This window comes from Rousettus aegyptiacus, unplaced genomic scaffold, assembly GCF_014176215.1.
Source record: "Rousettus aegyptiacus isolate mRouAeg1 unplaced genomic scaffold, mRouAeg1.p scaffold_m13_p_10, whole genome shotgun sequence".
Classification (NCBI taxonomy): Eukaryota; Metazoa; Chordata; class Mammalia; order Chiroptera; family Pteropodidae; genus Rousettus; species Rousettus aegyptiacus.
Genome location: NW_023416285.1, coordinates 11,336,364 through 11,353,687, shown reverse-complemented (window position 1 = coordinate 11,353,687; position 17,324 = coordinate 11,336,364). Strand labels below are relative to the sequence as shown.

The 17,324-nt window shown below is 35.9% G+C and overlaps 1 protein-coding gene and 1 pseudogene across 1 annotated transcript in view; one reads left to right on the top strand and one right to left on the bottom strand.

Annotated features, from left to right (window-relative positions):
* KCNIP4 (potassium voltage-gated channel interacting protein 4) overlaps positions 1-17,324 on the top strand; it is a 904,027-nt gene that overhangs the window by 131,355 nt on the left and 755,348 nt on the right. The window lies entirely within an intron of this gene.
* On the bottom strand, positions 17,066-17,184 carry LOC118608940 (annotated as a pseudogene).

Below are 17,324 nucleotides of genomic sequence, written 5' to 3'. Positions count from 1 at the left end.
TAATATGCAGTGGCTGGAGTTCAAAATTTAAACCGATTCTTTTTTATTAAGTGAAAGGAAAAGAAGAGAATTAAAATTCCTTTCTTGTGGGAAGAGAGTAAAGCCAAGTGTGTTTGTTAGTTACAGCTAGGCTGACCTAGTGGTTCAGTTTGTCACTGGCACCTTGTGTGTAATAAGCAGCGGATGGCTGGCGTATGCTGTCATGTAGGAAAACTACACAGTCACGGGCTTTGTTTATTATGACACGCAGTCAACAGCAATAGTTAAAATGATAATGGGAATAGACAGATAATTTGGGCAACGCTCTTCTCATTTCATTCGTGTGAACTCAACCGTGATTCAGGAATTGCTGTCCAATGAACCTACCTGTGCTTGTTATTAGGGACACATTCCTGAGTGTCCTGACAAGTAAGGGAATTAGATCAGTGGTGCATTCATCCATTCGTTCTAGAGGAGATTATTAAGCATTCGCTGCGTAGTAAGCACTGTCCTAGACAGGAAGTCTTTACACCCAGTCTGTCACCTAGGGATGACAGATGTTGAACATCAGAGCACTTCTCAAATCATCTCAGGAATCATTCCCTTCCAATTCTCTCTCTCTCTCTCTCTCTCTCTCTCTCTCTCTCTCTCTCTCTCTCTCTCTCTCTCTCTCTCTCTCTCCACTCTTTCCCAACCTTCTGAGGTCCCTCTGTATCTCACTCTTAAAAAGATTTTGTGATCATTCATTCAGAGAAAGAATTGTGACTGAGAGCTTGATTATTGGTGAAAGAATCTTATTGCTCCGGTCCACTAATAACATTGATAAAATGTTTCAATGTTGGCCAATGGATGCTATCTTTACTTATAGTAAACTATTGTGGTAAGCTTAACACTTCAGAATAAAATAAAATAATGGTGTCCTTGCTTATTCGTTTTATGTTGGTGATTGAAGAACAGTTTACTTGGCTTTGCTCTGAGGCTCAGCCAACCAAGAACAGCTATTTCTGTTCATGGTGAATTTTCGTTAGTGTTCTATAAGTTGAGACCAGCCCAGGTTTACTGAGTCCAGTACTTTACTAGACACTGGAAGAGACATAAGACAAGGAAAACAGTGTGGATGAAATGGAAAACTAATTGTGAAGGCCACGTGGTAATAGAAAATGTAAACATTAATTAATTTAGGTATAAATTATATAGTTAATTAATTTTAACAGCTAAATATAAGTACTGCTTACTGAGTAAATGGATGAGAGTTTGAGGAAACACAAAACACAAGTTCACAGAGAAAACATGCAAGAAAAGAAGAGCATTTCTAATCTCTGCATTACTCTAATGCAATGCTGTCCAGTAGGGTCCGTGTGGCTAATGAGCAATTGAAACATACTTGAATTGAGATGTGTTGTATAAATGTAAACCACACACATTGAGTTCAAAGACTTAATGCAAAATAGTGAAATACCTCACTAATAATTTTTCTTATTGATTACATGTTAAAATAATATTCTGAGTACGTGGCACTAAATAAAATAGCTTATTAACATTAATTCCACCTACTTCTTTTTTACCTTGAAAAACTGTGGCCAGTGGAAGAATTAAAATTTCCCATGTGGCTCTAGTGTATTTCCACCCATCGTTTTGGGGATTATTGTGGATGGAGATTTATAATCCAATTTTTTTTACATTTAAGTTTATATCATATATTTTTTTTCTCAAACCATGATTTTTTGAGTGACTTTTGCAAAAATACATCGTGTGAAAGGCCAGTTGTGTGTGTGACCATGACATCCTGTTGTGGTCCCATTCATCCATTTAGGTCACTTCCAATTGCAAAGTAAGGATTTTTTTTTTTTAAAAAAAAGAATTTATTTTTAACTAATACCATCTCTTCCCCCCTCCCACATTGGATTAAGTTTGGAGACAATAAATCTAGACAGAGTAATAAAAAATATTTTAGTCTCGGGATAGAAAGTGTTTATTTTACTGTTATTGTAAATTTCTTTTTTTGTGTGTGTGGCTGTTTTGGTTTCTTATTTTACAAACTTATATATTGAGCTTTCTTTTTTATTTGAACAGAAGAATTTTATGTTTTTCATTTTATTATGTCACTGTAAGAAAAAAAAAGAGATTATGGTAATGGCTACACAGTGTTCTACTGAATGGGCTGTATCATTTTCCTGTGATGTTGGCTTTACATGTTGAATTCAGTTTTGAAGAATTACGTGTAGTGAATCTTTTTTCCTCCACATTTTAGATAATTTCTATTTGTTCACTGAACGAGCCTCAGATGGGCATTCAAGAAAAAAGTACACAAACACTGCGTCTCCTATCTAGCAACGACCATGCTTCAAATGAGAAGTTCTAGTAGTGTTAAAAAGTTCAAGGATGCTTTTCGTAATTACAGTAAGACCTCCTACCTCCTCGTTTTCTTTTTCATTTTGCCATCCTTCCAGCAGAACACTGCATATTAATAAAGTCGATCTCCAAAAGCCCATCATTTTCCTATTTAACAAATTTAGAATATACTTTAATAAAGACATGCATTTAATTGAAGCTTGAATATAAGCCAGTTTTCCATTGTTGATAATTTTTAGCATGAGTGTGTGGGTTCGTATGAATGAGTGTTTTTACCCATTTTAACAGCACAATCGCTCCCAAATTTTTTCTTGTGCTTTACGATGAGCGTCCGCAGAACACCGAGCAGTCATTCACGGACCCATAGGTTCTGATCACTGACTTTGGTGAAGTTTGGGCTGTGGAAGTGAAATATTAATAAAGAAGTTTGGGGCAGGGGAACAAGTGGGCTAATTTCTCAGCAAGGAAAACCATGAGTGATTGAGATGCTGAACAAAGTAATGGGTGAGGACATCATTCATATTTATATTCAACATTGCCGCTAGCGGCACACTCTTCTTGGGCCTGAGTGAAACTGAATAGATTAGTTTAAAGCCTATAGTTTCTTCTTTTTCAGGTGAGACATTACAGGATATTTACATTAGTAAAAATAGAAAGGAGAGCAAAGAAATCAAGAGCAGGAAACTTGAGGAGGAGTGGATTAAACTCAAGCAGAAATGAAGAATGAGGATTTTAATTTATGTTGTGATTCCATTTCCCCCAGGTCCTTAGCCCTGTTCAGGCAAACATTTAATAGCAAGTCACAAGATGTGAAGACAGGAACATGGACGTGAGAATTCTGGAAAGTTAGGTTGTCATTCCAGGTCCTCTGCTATGCGACCTCAGAAAAGTTAATTTTAATACATCACCTATGAGGACTCTAGATCCCTCAGAATTCAACTCTAACATGACAGGCTGAGCCCAGGTCAGGGTCTCCTATTGCACAGACTGCTTGCTCAGCCATGACTCCCTGAGACCTGGAATTAAAGCCATATTCAGGGGTGGCTCAGGGATCACATGAGTCCTGATCTATAACAAATGTCTGAGAAGAATACCCCGATTACGCTTCTTGGACAAAACCATCTCAGGTGATCTTCTCAATTAAATAGTCTATTATTCTTTGACTGCAGAAGATATGTGTGTCCTTCTAACATAAAACCAAGAAGATTCAGTCAAATGCTTTCATTTTTAAAAAAATAGGAAATGTATTAAAATTACTCATGTGATTTGTAAATGGAGCGTAAGATACAGCCTATGTAGATTGAAGAGCTGTGTGGTGATAATAAGACTCAATCTCAGGGAAATGTATAAATCCATCAAAAAGGGAAAACTTATGTAAAGCAAAGATTCTTACTTACCATGTCACTGTGTTGTCAGATTTAATTAATATTTTAAAATCTTCAGAAGTAAGATACAGAAATGGTCCAAGTGATTGTTCTTAGTGTTAGGGAAACTCCATGTGGGGATGACTTAGTCCATCATAATTTCTAAGTCAATGGTCCTTTCTTTCACAGCCATCTGAGCCTATGATAATATTTTATCATGGCAGATGTCATAGTCATGGGCAGTATGATAATACTTTGATGAGAATTATTCTGTGCCAGGACCCATACAAAGTGCTTTACATAACTAATTTCTCATCCAAAGGCTAATAGTTGGGTATTATTATTATTTTTTTATCATGTTTATCTTACAAATTGGGAAACTGAGGCACAGAAAAGTGACACACTCACCCGAGGTCACATTGCTAGTAAGCAGCACAGCTCTTTACCTGATAATATCACTGATTATCCTTTGAGGGTCTGCTTGGCACCAGGCACTCTGCCAGAAATAGTCCTTCCACGATCTGTGTCAGGTGTGTTTTATCGATGAGGTTACTGAAACTCCTGTTGCTTAAATAACAAGGCCACTGTCAACCTACTGATGATTCTCATAGATGGGAACCTTTCATTCTAAGGGACATAATAGGCTTGGCTCCCTTCCAGAAATCGTTATACAATGGTAGGTATTCCTTTTCTTAAAGGAGAGTGAACAAAGTACACACATTGAAATCTGGATCTCCTTTATCACTGCAGAGTTGCAGAAATGGTACATTGCAGAACATCAGAAAATGCATCTTGAATTGGCTTGTGCTAAAGTCTTGCTGATGGGTTTGCACAGTACGCAGCTGGCTAGTTATCATCAGTGAGGTCAAGCTCAAACCTTCTTTCCTCAGGGCGACATTCTATGATCATCCCTATGTTTAAAGCACCTCCCTAACATACACACTCACACATAACCACACCTGCAGTTTATGTCTGTTCACATTACTTTGTTTTACTGTCTTCAGAGCATTTATCGCTATGGATGTTGTCCTATCTGTCCTTTATCAGGAAATAGTTACATGAGAGCAGAGAGTTTCTGGTTTTGTTTACCGCTGTATCCCCAGCACTATGATGTATCTGGGACACATAAAGTACAACCTAAATTTTTTATTGAATGAAATTTGCATGTTCTTATTGAAAATATTAATAGCCCCACATTTTTTATGACTGTTTCCTATGTGTCTCACTTTGTGTTAAGTACACATTTTCGGAATTTATTTCTAACAATAAAATAGGGAGCTGGTCCTCTTAACCTCGCTTTGCAGATGAGCAAAATAAAGCAGACTGAGGTCAGATTACTTGCACAGGGACACACACACCTGGTGGTTGAGAGCCACAAGCCAACTGACAGAGGCCATATCCGGTATTGACCTCCCCTGTGACAACAAAAAGTCCTGAACAGTTTGATCTACTCCTTGGTTGAATTTCCCAAGGAGTTATTTAAGTGGTTTCGTTACTAACTTTGTAGACATGATTCAGATTCGACTAACATTTAGTGAACACTCAAAATTGTGTGGCAAACGTCACTAATCTCTCTTTACGAAGGAGAAAGGGGGAGTTCAGGTAAGTGATGCTGATATTGCTGACAACTGGCGAAGCCACAGCACAAACCCAGGACAGTCGATTCCAGGTCTCCTGCTTATTCTGTTTTAAAATAGTGGAGTCTCTTCTTTTAAGAGACTTAGCACCACCAGCTGTGCATTTCCTTACCGGGTTTTCAAACTGAATATCGAGAAGAAGAGTTATCTCATGGTACATATTGTGATTCCATTGTAAAATGCTGTCTGGGGACAGATAATATTTGAATATAGATTCTTGATAGTTATTTAGTCCAAATTTATACATGAATTGATTTTCTTCTTTGGAAGAGATCCAATTTACACAAAGAGGTGTCCTGGGTAATTTTCCTACCATTTTTTTTTTTTTTTATCAAAGTGAGTTTTACATTTGTGTTTCAATATCCCTAACTGGCAGTTGACAAATTTCTGGAGCTTTCATTGATTTGCTTTCAGGATAAAGAATAAAATTTGAGGAGCAATTCAGAAATACCAAAGCAGATTTGTGCCCCTCTTAAACTAGTCAGGTAGTTACTAATATAATAAGCATGCACTTGGAATTCTCCCATAGAAGAGAGAGAGAGGCTGCTGTTGAAAGATATTCCTTATAATACTTACCTCGACTATTTTAAATGTTACCTATACGGAAGAATTAAACAGCAAACAAACGAGAAAAAAAATCTCCAGAAACTAAAGCCAACAATCCAGGTTCCGAACTTGACCAAATAAAAGAAGAAATGTTTCTTCATTTCTCTAGCAATTGGGAACGAAACGGAGAAATGAAAATCTGTGTTTTTAGCTAGGTATGTCAGTTGATAGTCCTTTCAGGGAGACTGCAATTTTTAGGTTGTCAAGCAAATATTCTGATTCTAAAAAGAGAGAAAGGCCCATAAAATTAAAAATGTGTTGCATTCCCTAGGCTATTTTAGAGGTGGTAGAACCATTTATAGCTTCTAATAGAAACCAAGGGAAAATGTAATTTATTGTATCAGTTCAACCATAACATAACAGATCATTACTACTCTGCTATCAGCAACTATAGAAATTGTGAGAAACTAAATTTCTAAGATCACATCAGAGTTAGAACATCAGTAAATTTTTACTTCTGACAACTATATTAGTACAAATTCAAATACAAGGTTTCTGTGAATATGTACTAAAGGTTAGCAATACTTTTATTAAAGATCTTTCATTAACTTCACATTTTTTCAAACAGATGTTTGACCACTAGGTGATTAGGTGATTTTCCCAAGAATGCTTGTTAAGTTCATTGGTTATGTCCAAATAAATATTTGGGTGCTGCTGCATCTCCTCCCCCAAACTAATCAATTGATCAACTTGATCAAAACAAAGACACTGAAATTTGGACCATCTTTCATGGGATTCACGACCATTGCGTGCGATTGCTACGAGTCCCTTGTCCTTCGGTTTTACGTGCCCTGGAGAAAGGCTGTCAGCTTTGTTTTTGGTTTTGTTTTTTGTTTTTGTTTTTTTTTTTTGTTTTTGGAGACGCTTAGCATTATTCTCTGCTTTTTTATGGGATGCATTAATAAATGAATAACTGAAATAAAATTTTATTTCAGTCTGTACACTTAGGATTTATTATAGTAACATGACTAGTGAGTCACTCATTCCACTTACATTTGTGCCAGAAACTTCACATTCATTATTTCACTTCCGTCTGCCAACAACTGGGAGGTAGAGGGGAGGCGGGCATCACTTCTACTTCATAGATATGAAAACTGAGGTTGGAAAGCGAATAGCCGTGCTTGACTCTTAGAGCTTTGTTCTTTCCACTTTCCCTCAATAGGACTTATTTTCATGGTCACTCCGTGCAAGATGACCGTCAAGTTTTATTCAGAAGTTTTTCAGGATTCTATGTGCCGTTGTGTTGTTGCTTTTTCCTGTATATAGTTTAGTGGCCTTTCCTTTCTTTAGTGTCTTCATTCCATTTTAGGAATGAAATGAAGGGCTTAAGGGAGCTTCGATTATTAGGCATATTAAAGAAATGGTGATGTGAAGTGGGACGATTGAGAGCAGCGATCAAGAGGGGAGGTTTTCTGTTCTGCAAGATCCGGACCGGTCCCTGGGTGATGCTGGGAGAATTTCTAACCCTCCATAAGTGTCGGCTTCCCCATCTGTACAACTGTTCTGACGAATGCTCGTGGTTATTCATACATTCGTTCATTCAATAAATATTTATGGAGCCTTCATAATGTGCCAGATACTCAGTAGTGAATTAACTAAGTTGCCTGCCCTGAAACAAACAGTGTATGTCCTAGAAGAGGGAGGACAGATAAACCAATAAATAAATAAACCTGTGTCAGATGGTGCTATGGACTCTGGAGAAAAGGCAAGGTAAGAGTGATGGACAGTGGTGGAGGAGTAGAAGCATAATGAGGCAGGAGGGGTATTTTACAAGGTGATCAGGAGACTCTTTCCTCATAACGGGACAGTTGAGCAAAGACCTGAAAGAAATGTTATTGAAAGATCTAAGAAAAAAAAAAAAAAACACTGCATTGTGCTTTGCAAGATGCCTGCTGTGGGAAGATGCAAGGTTATTTTATTCTGTTCTATTCTATTCTATTCTATTCTATTCTATTCTATTCTATTCTATTCTATTCTATTCTATTCATTTGTTTTATTGTGATAAGAACAACTTAACATAAGATCTACTCTCAATAAATTTTTGAGTATACTATACAGTATTGTTAGCTGTAGACACCATGTTGTATAGCATATCTCTAAAACTTATTCGTCTTGCATAACCGAACCTTAATACTGATTAAGGCTCATTTTAAGTCCCCGGAGTGAGAGGTCCCTGAGAAGAGGGGCCATTTCTGATTCGTTCATTGCTGCATGACCAGTGCTCACAGTGCCTGAGGAGACTTTCAGTACAATTAAGCTGTGGCTCTTTGAGTCTCTGCTTATTTCCTGATGGCTGTGGCAGAATGAGGGGATCAGGAGATGCAGGGAAGAGGCTGAGAGTGGATTAGGGTGCTCTGAGGTAGCAGTCCCCTGTCCTACCTCACCACAATGTCATCAGAAGTATAGACTCAGAAGACTTTGGGGCATGAGCTTGACTCTAGTTTCAGACAAGATGTGATGCTTCAATAAGAAGTTTCTTTAAAAGCAACTGTGTAATATATAGAAACACACAGGTTAAGTCCGGAGACCTGCAGACAAGTCCAGGCTTCCTTAATCATCTGGTGGAAGACACAGGAGGGAAGTGTGCAATGTGGTATTTAAAAGGCAGACGCTTCATTCCTGTTCTAACTCAAGCATTCCATTCTGATTGGCTGTTAGCTCGATGGAAATAGCCAAAGTATATTAGAGACCAGAAGGATTGTCTCTCCTGTCATTAATTCAATTACTATTTACTGGCAAATGAATGGGTCCAGCTCTTTGACTTGCAAAACTGCAGAGCATCTTGTGTCCTCAGGTTCCAGTTCCAAACTCTGGGTCTAAGGCATGAAATCTGACAGGTCATGCTGTTTAAATATGGTGTCTGCCATGAAGTCCTTGCTGTTTTATTTGGTGACACCAAATAGAAGTGATTGCCTCCTACTTAACTTGAGGATAGCTAGCATCTTGTGGACCCAGAGAATATTCAACAAAGTCAAATGATCTATAAGGCGGTCTCTTCAGTGGATTTGCTGATGATTTACATAATGTTCATTTTTTTTCCCTTAGAATTTTAGCTAGGGTGAAAGACCTCTGTAGATTGTGTAACTGTTAGGAACCTCACCACAATTTATCCTGCACTGTTTAATTGCAGATCTTGGAAACACTCACTCAAAGATGTCAGACATTTAACTAAATTTTGGATTCAGTTTTGCTAAATTGCAAACATCCTAGAAAAAAACTGATAAACAGAAATGAGCCTCCAAATGCCTCTAGAAAGGCAAAACACTTGGAAAAAACAAAAACCTCTAATTGCAACTGCACATTTTATGGTCAATAAAGTATTCAATATGCTGTGCAGCAGGAGTATTTCAACTGAGAGTCAAATAAAAATAACTGTGCATGTGATAGCTCAATGAAAAGTTTCTTTCCTCAGCAAGAGATTAAAAAAAAAAAAAAACTCAGCTGTTTCCAGCCTAGCATATTTGATAAATTGCTTTTACAAAGAGAATGTGGATTTAGTCTAGCTAAAATAAAACAAAATAAACAAATTCCTTATAGTAGCCTACTAAGGAAAGTTATGTATCTGATTCTGATTGGTTTGGGATTATTTAAATAAAATTTCTCTTAAATATAAGCCCCCACAGACTGACCCCAGTGATCTTTCTTTCCGGGAAGGAATGGTACTTCTTTCTTCTTTCCCTACCTTTTTTCCTTCTCTATTATCCATCCATCTGTCTGTTTATCCATTTGTCAGTCCATCCATTTCATTCATCTACCCATCTACCCACTTGCTCCTTCCACTAATGTTTTCTAAGTATATACGTGTACCACATTCCAAGTCTTGTGCTAGTCAATATAACTTTCTTTTTTTCCTGGTTGGGAAAAAACAGTCAGGATGAATAAAGTTTTGTAAGATCTCAGATGAGAACAGCTAACAGCCTTAGGGAGCTGGCAAAAGCCACGCAGTAACTTTTGAGATGATCTTGAAGGAAAAGGGGTTTTTGCCACCGTTGAGTTATTTTCTATTAGTATTGCCACCTTTTCCTGAACTTGTTGCACCTGGAATTTATTAACATCTTTTATCCTGTGACTATGCCCATAATTATTTTATCGATTGTTCCATCTGATGATATGTTAATACTCTTTCTCCCTCAGGCTCCTTATCCTCATGGCTCTGCTTTTTTTTTTTTTTTCTGTCTACATATTTAACCTAATTATGATTTCAGATGAATTTAAGTTAATCCAAGTATTCCAGTTACAGTGGTAAAACTTGGGCATATTACCAGCAGATGCAAATGTCCTTTTTTGAGATACAGTGAATCAATTCATTTACTTTTCTTCTTCATGTGTATTTGTATATATGTATGTATATTCAACTACAGTTGACATTCAACATTATTTTATGTTAGTTGCAGGTGTACAACGTGTTGGTTAGACATTTGCATAATTCGCAAAGCGATCCTCCTGACAAGTCTAGTACTCACCTGGCACTATACAATATACAATATTGTTATAATATACAATATTATTGACTGTATTCCTTATGCTGTAAGACACATCCCCATGACTATTTTGTAACTACCAATTTGTACTTCTTAATCTCTTTGCCTTTTTCATACAGCCTTCTTCCCCAATTTCCCTTCCATCTGACAAAAATTGGTTTATTCTCTGCATCTATGAATATGTTTCTGTTCTGTTTGTTCATTTATTTCATTCTTTAGATTCTGGATATGAGCGAAATCATATAATATTTTTCCTTCTCTGTCTGATTTATTTCACATAGAATAATACCCTCTTGGTCCATCTATGTTATCACGAATGGTAAAATTTCTTTCTTATAGTTGAGTAATACTCCATCACATATATGTACCATATCTTCTTTATCCAGTCATTTTTCGATGGGCATTTAGGTTACTTATATATCTTGGCTATTGTAATTATGTTGCAATAAACATAGGGGTGCATGTATCTTTTCAAATTAGTGTTTTGGATTTCTTTGGATAAATACCCAGAAGTGCAATTGCTATGTCATAAGGTAGTTCTACTTTTAGGTTTTTGATGAAACTTCATTTCGTTTTCCATAGTGGCTGTACCAGTTTTCAATCCCATCGATAGTGTACAAAGTTTCCCTTTCTCTGCATCCTCACCAGTACTTGTCTTTTGTTGCTTTATTGATGCTAGCCATTCTGACAGATGTGAAGTGATATCTCATTGTGGTTTTAATTTGCATTTCTCTGAGGTTTAATGATATTGAACATCTTTCCTATGTCTATTTGTCATCTGTATGTCCTCTTTGGAGAAGTGTCTATTCAGGTCCTCTGCCTATTTTTAATTGGATTGTTTATTTTTTTGGTGTTAAGTTCTATGAGTTCTTTATAAATTTTGGATATTAACGTCTTATGAGATATATGATTGGCAAATATCGTCTCCAATTTAGTTGGTTGTCTTTTTGTTTTGTCGGTGGTTTCCTTTGCTGTGCAAAAAGTTTTTATATTGATGTAGTACTATTTTCTTTTCTTTTTTTCTTTTATTTTCCTTGTCTGAGGAGATATATTAGAAAAAATAGTACTAACATTGCTTTGGGTGGTATGAACATTTTACTTCCTGTCCATAAGCACAGTATATGCTTCCGTTTATTTGTATTTTCTTCAATTTATTTCTTCAATGTCATAATTTTTCAAGTATAAACCTGTTACTTCCTTAGTTAAATATATTTCTAGATTTTTTTTTAGATGTAGTTATAAATGGAATTGTTTTCTTAATTTTGCTTTCTGATATATCATTATCGATGTATAAAAATACAACCAACTTCAGAATAATTTTGTATCCCGCTAGCTTACTGAATTTATTTATGAATTCTAATAGTCTTTTTTGTTGTTGTTGTTGGATCTTTAGGGTTCTCTTTATATAGAACCATGTCCTCTGCAAATAATGACGATTTTACTTTCCTCATTTATTTTTCTTGAAACTTTTTAATCATGAAAATTTGAAAGATAAACAAAAAAAAAGTAAAGAGCATGGTAAGCCTGGTGTACCCTTTATCGAGCATCAATATTATCAACACTTTGCCAAACTTGTATCATCTATTAATTTATTTGCAGCAGATATTTACAAATAAATGCAAAATATAAGGCTTATCTCCTGCAAATTTTTATGTATGCATCTCCAATTTCTACATTAAACCTTTTGCTGTTAGAACATTTAACATAATAATTCTTTAAAAATGAAAGAATTTTTAATCTTTTAAAAAGTCCATATTTCCATATTCGCATTTCCTTAATTGTCTCAAGAATCATTTTTTGTAATGTGTTTGTCACATCAGAGTCCAAAGTCCATTTACTGCATTTGGGGGTTGTGTTTTCCAAGTCTCTTTTAATGTATGACACTGGTGCTCCCTTCTTTTTTATTCACGCCGTCGAGTTGAGAAACCAGACTTCTGTCCTGTAGAATGTGTTGCACCTGGATTTGGCTAAGGGCTTCCTCCTGGTATCTTCACTCACATCCCCTCTGTCTTTCCTTCTGTTCATTTTGCAAGGCCTGGGTTATCAACTTGGCAGCAGGAGAGATGTGGAAAATGAAATCTAGTAGGGTTTCTAGAAATGCCATCCAAAAAAGTGTTCTCTGTGATTTACCACAGTAAATAGTAGATGATAGGGCCCTCTGCTTCCTACAAAGGGGCTTTCTTGGTCTACAATAGAGGACTGAAGTCTTATGTAACTAGCATGTGATGTGACTCCACTTAATTAAGTCTACTTGCCCAGTGGAAAAGCACATTTGAGGTGAGAGAAGACTTAAGGCCATATAGGAGAAAGGACTTCTAACATCAGCCTCTGTCCTCTATAGCCTCTGCAATAGACCCCATAGTTTCAACTACAAATCAGTGTTGGACATTTAGAAAATATACTTTTAAAGAGCAGTAAATTATTAGGCTACTCAGAACAAACACGTTTTTGACTCAATCTTGCACCTCACAGGTTTGCAAGATTAGATGAGCGTATCTTGTAAGTTGATTTCTGTGTCTACTTCTATTTAGTATCAATAAGTTGAGTGTAGAATGATTAGTCTATAGAATTTCTTTAAATGAAGATGATCATAATCCTTTTATTTATAAGATACTTTGGAGTTTATGAAATGTATCCATATATTATATATGATTTAATTTTTAATTCTGTTTCAAACAATTTTATACCCAGTAAACAAAGAGTGTGGAGAAGTTAACTTGTTGAATGGTATGGGATAGGAAATGGACATGGATTTTAATTTCATTATCTTATTAAAAACTATCAGACACTTTGTACTGGTGTCATGCTTATATAGGGGTATCAGTGAGGAAAATACACTCCCAGCCTCAAGGAACTTAGACTCTAAGTGTGAAAAATGAAATGATGAGGGGTACAAGCAAAGGGAGCAAAAGAGAAGAGCAGGAAATTCAGCAGGGAGGGCGTTCGGGAACGATCTTAACTATGCATGCTCTAAGCAGGCATGCACTTCTATTTTCTCTACTCAAAGGTTCGGCAAGGTAAAAGAGGGCCTAGGCCTTCAGTGTGAGAGTCCAGCAGGGGAGGAGGCCAAAGTGGGAGATGGATGTGGATGCCAAGGTGAACGGAAGGCAAAGGATGATGGCCTTCATGGGTGAATATTTCAATGATCTACCCAAGAGTGGATGGAGATCTGAACTAGTGGTTGAGGATGGAGTTCTTTTCCATCTTAATTACCACTTGCATGCCTGGGGGTGGTGTGTAGTGAGGAGAGAATGATAAGGAACAGTGGGAAATTAACACTTGCTAATTTGAACCTCAAAGAGAACTGGAGAGCGATGACAGCCAATGACAGCCATCGAGGTAGACTTCCATTGACAGGCAGTAGTGATTACTAGAGGTAATGAGCCAATCTTGACAAAATGCTCCTTGACTTTGGAAAAATTGTTTTCTGCCTCATTGTTTGGACAGGAATACCATTGATTCCCCATCATCAGTTAGGTTCACCATCAATTTTCCATTGAGGGTGAGCACAGAGGAATGAATCTTGCTTTCTGCTCTGATAGGAACGAAAACAGGAACACCAGGAGGCTTGATCATATCTTCCATTAAATTTTGAAAACATGCTTGGATGACGTCAGTTCTGAGAGACCGTGTTTGAAATAATTTGTCTCTGTAATATTTTTATTGCATAAAGAGATTTGCAATCAAGAGTTATAAATTCAGTCTTCTGAATGCTACACCTAAGCTGTAACTTTAAGAACTGAGTAATTTATTCTAGGAGTTTTGGCAGTCTTGAATTTTTTAAAAGCAATATTGAACTCTAATTATTAGTGAAATATTTGCAGTTGGTTTTTATGCCTTTGATACCATCCACTTCCTGCTCTTCTAAAATAAGGAGAACGTTATAAAAACCTAGGATCTGTACATTAACGTCTGCTTCTTTGACCCTAACTTCTGATATTTTTCAATCAGCAGCACTAAAACTGTCTTACCACGATCAGGGTCATCTGTTTATTTATTTTTTATGCCAGTTCAGGTGATTAAAAGTACAACAAACTATTATTAATGACAGTACAACAACTCTAAAAATAATGGAGCCCTGGTTACTCCCCTTCTGAAACAGCCCTAATAATTTACCTGTCTATGTGATAAATGATTCATATCAGGGTTCAAAGTCAGACTTCAGGATATAAACCCACTCTTTAGGCAAAAAAAAAAAAGATTCTGTAATAGAGAATGAACTAAAAAGCAAACCAAACATGTACTTGTGTGCATTTCTTTCATATTTTTAATTTTCATATTTCATAAACAGATATCTACTGCAAAGTTGACATGTACTCTGAACCATTGACAATGATAACAAATCAGAATTTCTGTCTACTTTATAGCTTTTCAAAAGCTTATTACATACATAATTTCACTTAATGTCAGTAATCCCAAGTGATTGATACTATTATTACGTCTCTCTTCTAGAGATGATCGAATGGATATTTTGAGAGGCTAATTGGATTGCCCACGGAGAGTGACAGAGTGGAACCAATTCCCCTCGACTCCACATCTTTCTGTGCTCTTTCCACTGTCTCATTCTATCTCCAATATTTAAAGAGAAAGTTTTTGTGAAATGTGGCATTATTCCCTCTGTAAACGACTATTGTTTCATAGGGCTTCCATAACAAATAGGTGACTTAGAAACCATTCTCTTTCAGTTCTGTAAGCTAGAAGTAAGGCATCGGCAGGCTGAGGATTCCTCTGGAGTCTCTAAGGGAGAATTTGTTCTTGCCTCTTCTAGCTTCTGGGGTCTCCTGGTATTCCTTGGTTTGTGGCAGCGTAACTCTAATCTCTGCCTCTGTCTCTATGTGGCTTCTTCCTTGTACGTCTGTATGTCCTTTTTTGTCTCTTACAAGGACAGTCTTATGAGATTTAGAGCCTGCTCTAATCCAGTATGATCTCACCTTGACCCTCACTTAATTACGTCTGATATGATTCTATTTCCCCAAAAGATAATTTTTTCAGGTTCCAGTTGGATATATATTTTGGGGGATCACTATTCAACCTATTATAGCTGTTTCTTATTTCTATTCTAGTAGGAAAGTTAGATAGCTGGTTAACATTACTATTGAATTAATGACTATGGTTTGAGTCTTGATATTTTAATGGGCAACTTGATGCTCAAGGTTTACAATTTGAGGCTCTTAATGAACTTCAGGACTATGCAATTTTGAATCTCTGTATTTCTCCAAAGAGTAAAATATACTATTTCACCAGTTTGGATGGTGTTGTATTCTATAGTCTGCACTTACAAAGAGTTGTTATCCGTACGTTGGAACTTGCTGTAACTTGACGTCTATTTCCCTCATGGTCATAGAGAAAGACAGCAGACATCTAGTGTTTCCTGTTATCAAGATGTCTGCAGAAGTTGTGAAATATGGCTCTGACCTTCAGGCCTATACAATGGATAGTTGTAGATTGACAGACTAAAATAGGAAGTGATTTCATCAGGGCTCCCTGGAAGGCAAACTGTTCGATCAATGATTCTCAAATCCTTCTGATAGGAATCCTATAGAGCGATCCCTAGAAATTTCATAGAGTGATCTCCTCACATTTTTATTTTGTCTGCAGTGACTTAAGTAGAATGAAGGTGTGGTTGGCAATGGATCTTGAGTGAAGGTATCGCTCATATCAACATAATAGTTGGGAATGGCAGGATGAAAGCAAAGCATTTAAGTAGAAGCTGACATGTTAACCTAAACTTAATAGAATTGAAACTAAACTTTGTGATTTCTATCCACTTTTACTTAACTCAAAGTAATTGTTTTATATAAAACTTATACACATAGCATGTATATTATTAATATAATTAGTATATATGAAATATAAAATTATACCTGCTGTTTCAATCCAGTTTTACTTAAATAGAAATAATCGTTTTATATAAAACATAGATAGTATATATATAAATAATATGATTAGTATATATAATATAAAACTCCTGTCTGCTGCTTTTTGGAAAATGAAAATATGTAATACTAAAACAAACAAACAAACCTTCATTACTATTATCCTGAGGTAATGACTATAGCTTTATTCTTGCCTTCTTTTATAATATATATCTTTTTAATATATAGCTTTGCATCCTGCCTTATTTTTTAAAAATAAAATTGTAGATATTTTTATGTTTTTTGGTGATCTTTATAAATATTATTTTGGTGACTGCATAACAGCTCTTCAAGGTACAGTTTATGTTAGAGTTTCCCCATTTGGGCATTTAAACTCTTTCTGATATATTTGTTATTATAAATAATACTCAAATGCATAATATTTTAGTAAAGCTATCTCCCCAGAAGTAAATTCCTGATGTATTTTTATTATGTTTTTCTTGATTATATTAATCTATATTGAGAGATTAATATTTTTTATAATCCTGATCTATATTGCTAGTTTACTTTCCAAAATGATTTGCTGGTTTATATTCTTATCAGTAGAATTCAGTTCACTCATGGAACTGAATCCTTATCAGCGTAAAGATGTTTTTTCAATCATTAACAGTTTTATAAACAACAAAAAAATAGAATCATATTTTACTTTTTCTTTAGGCAAGGCAACCCTTGGTTGACCTTACAGATTGCAAGGACCTTGTCAGCTTACAAGGCCTTATTTTTATTTTTAACTCCTACAGCACCTGGTCTTCCTAGGTGGTCTCCCATCCAAGTACTAACCAGGCCAGACCCTGCTTAGCTTCCAAGATCAGACAGGATCAGGCGTGTTCAAGGTGGCACGGCCATAGAGTCATATTTTACATTTAATTATCTTTTACTTATATACAAAGATAATATTTTAATGTATTTTTTAGGCAATATATTTTTTGAATTGCGTATGTCTATTATGGACTAATTGTGTTCCATTAAAATTTTTATATGTCAGAATAT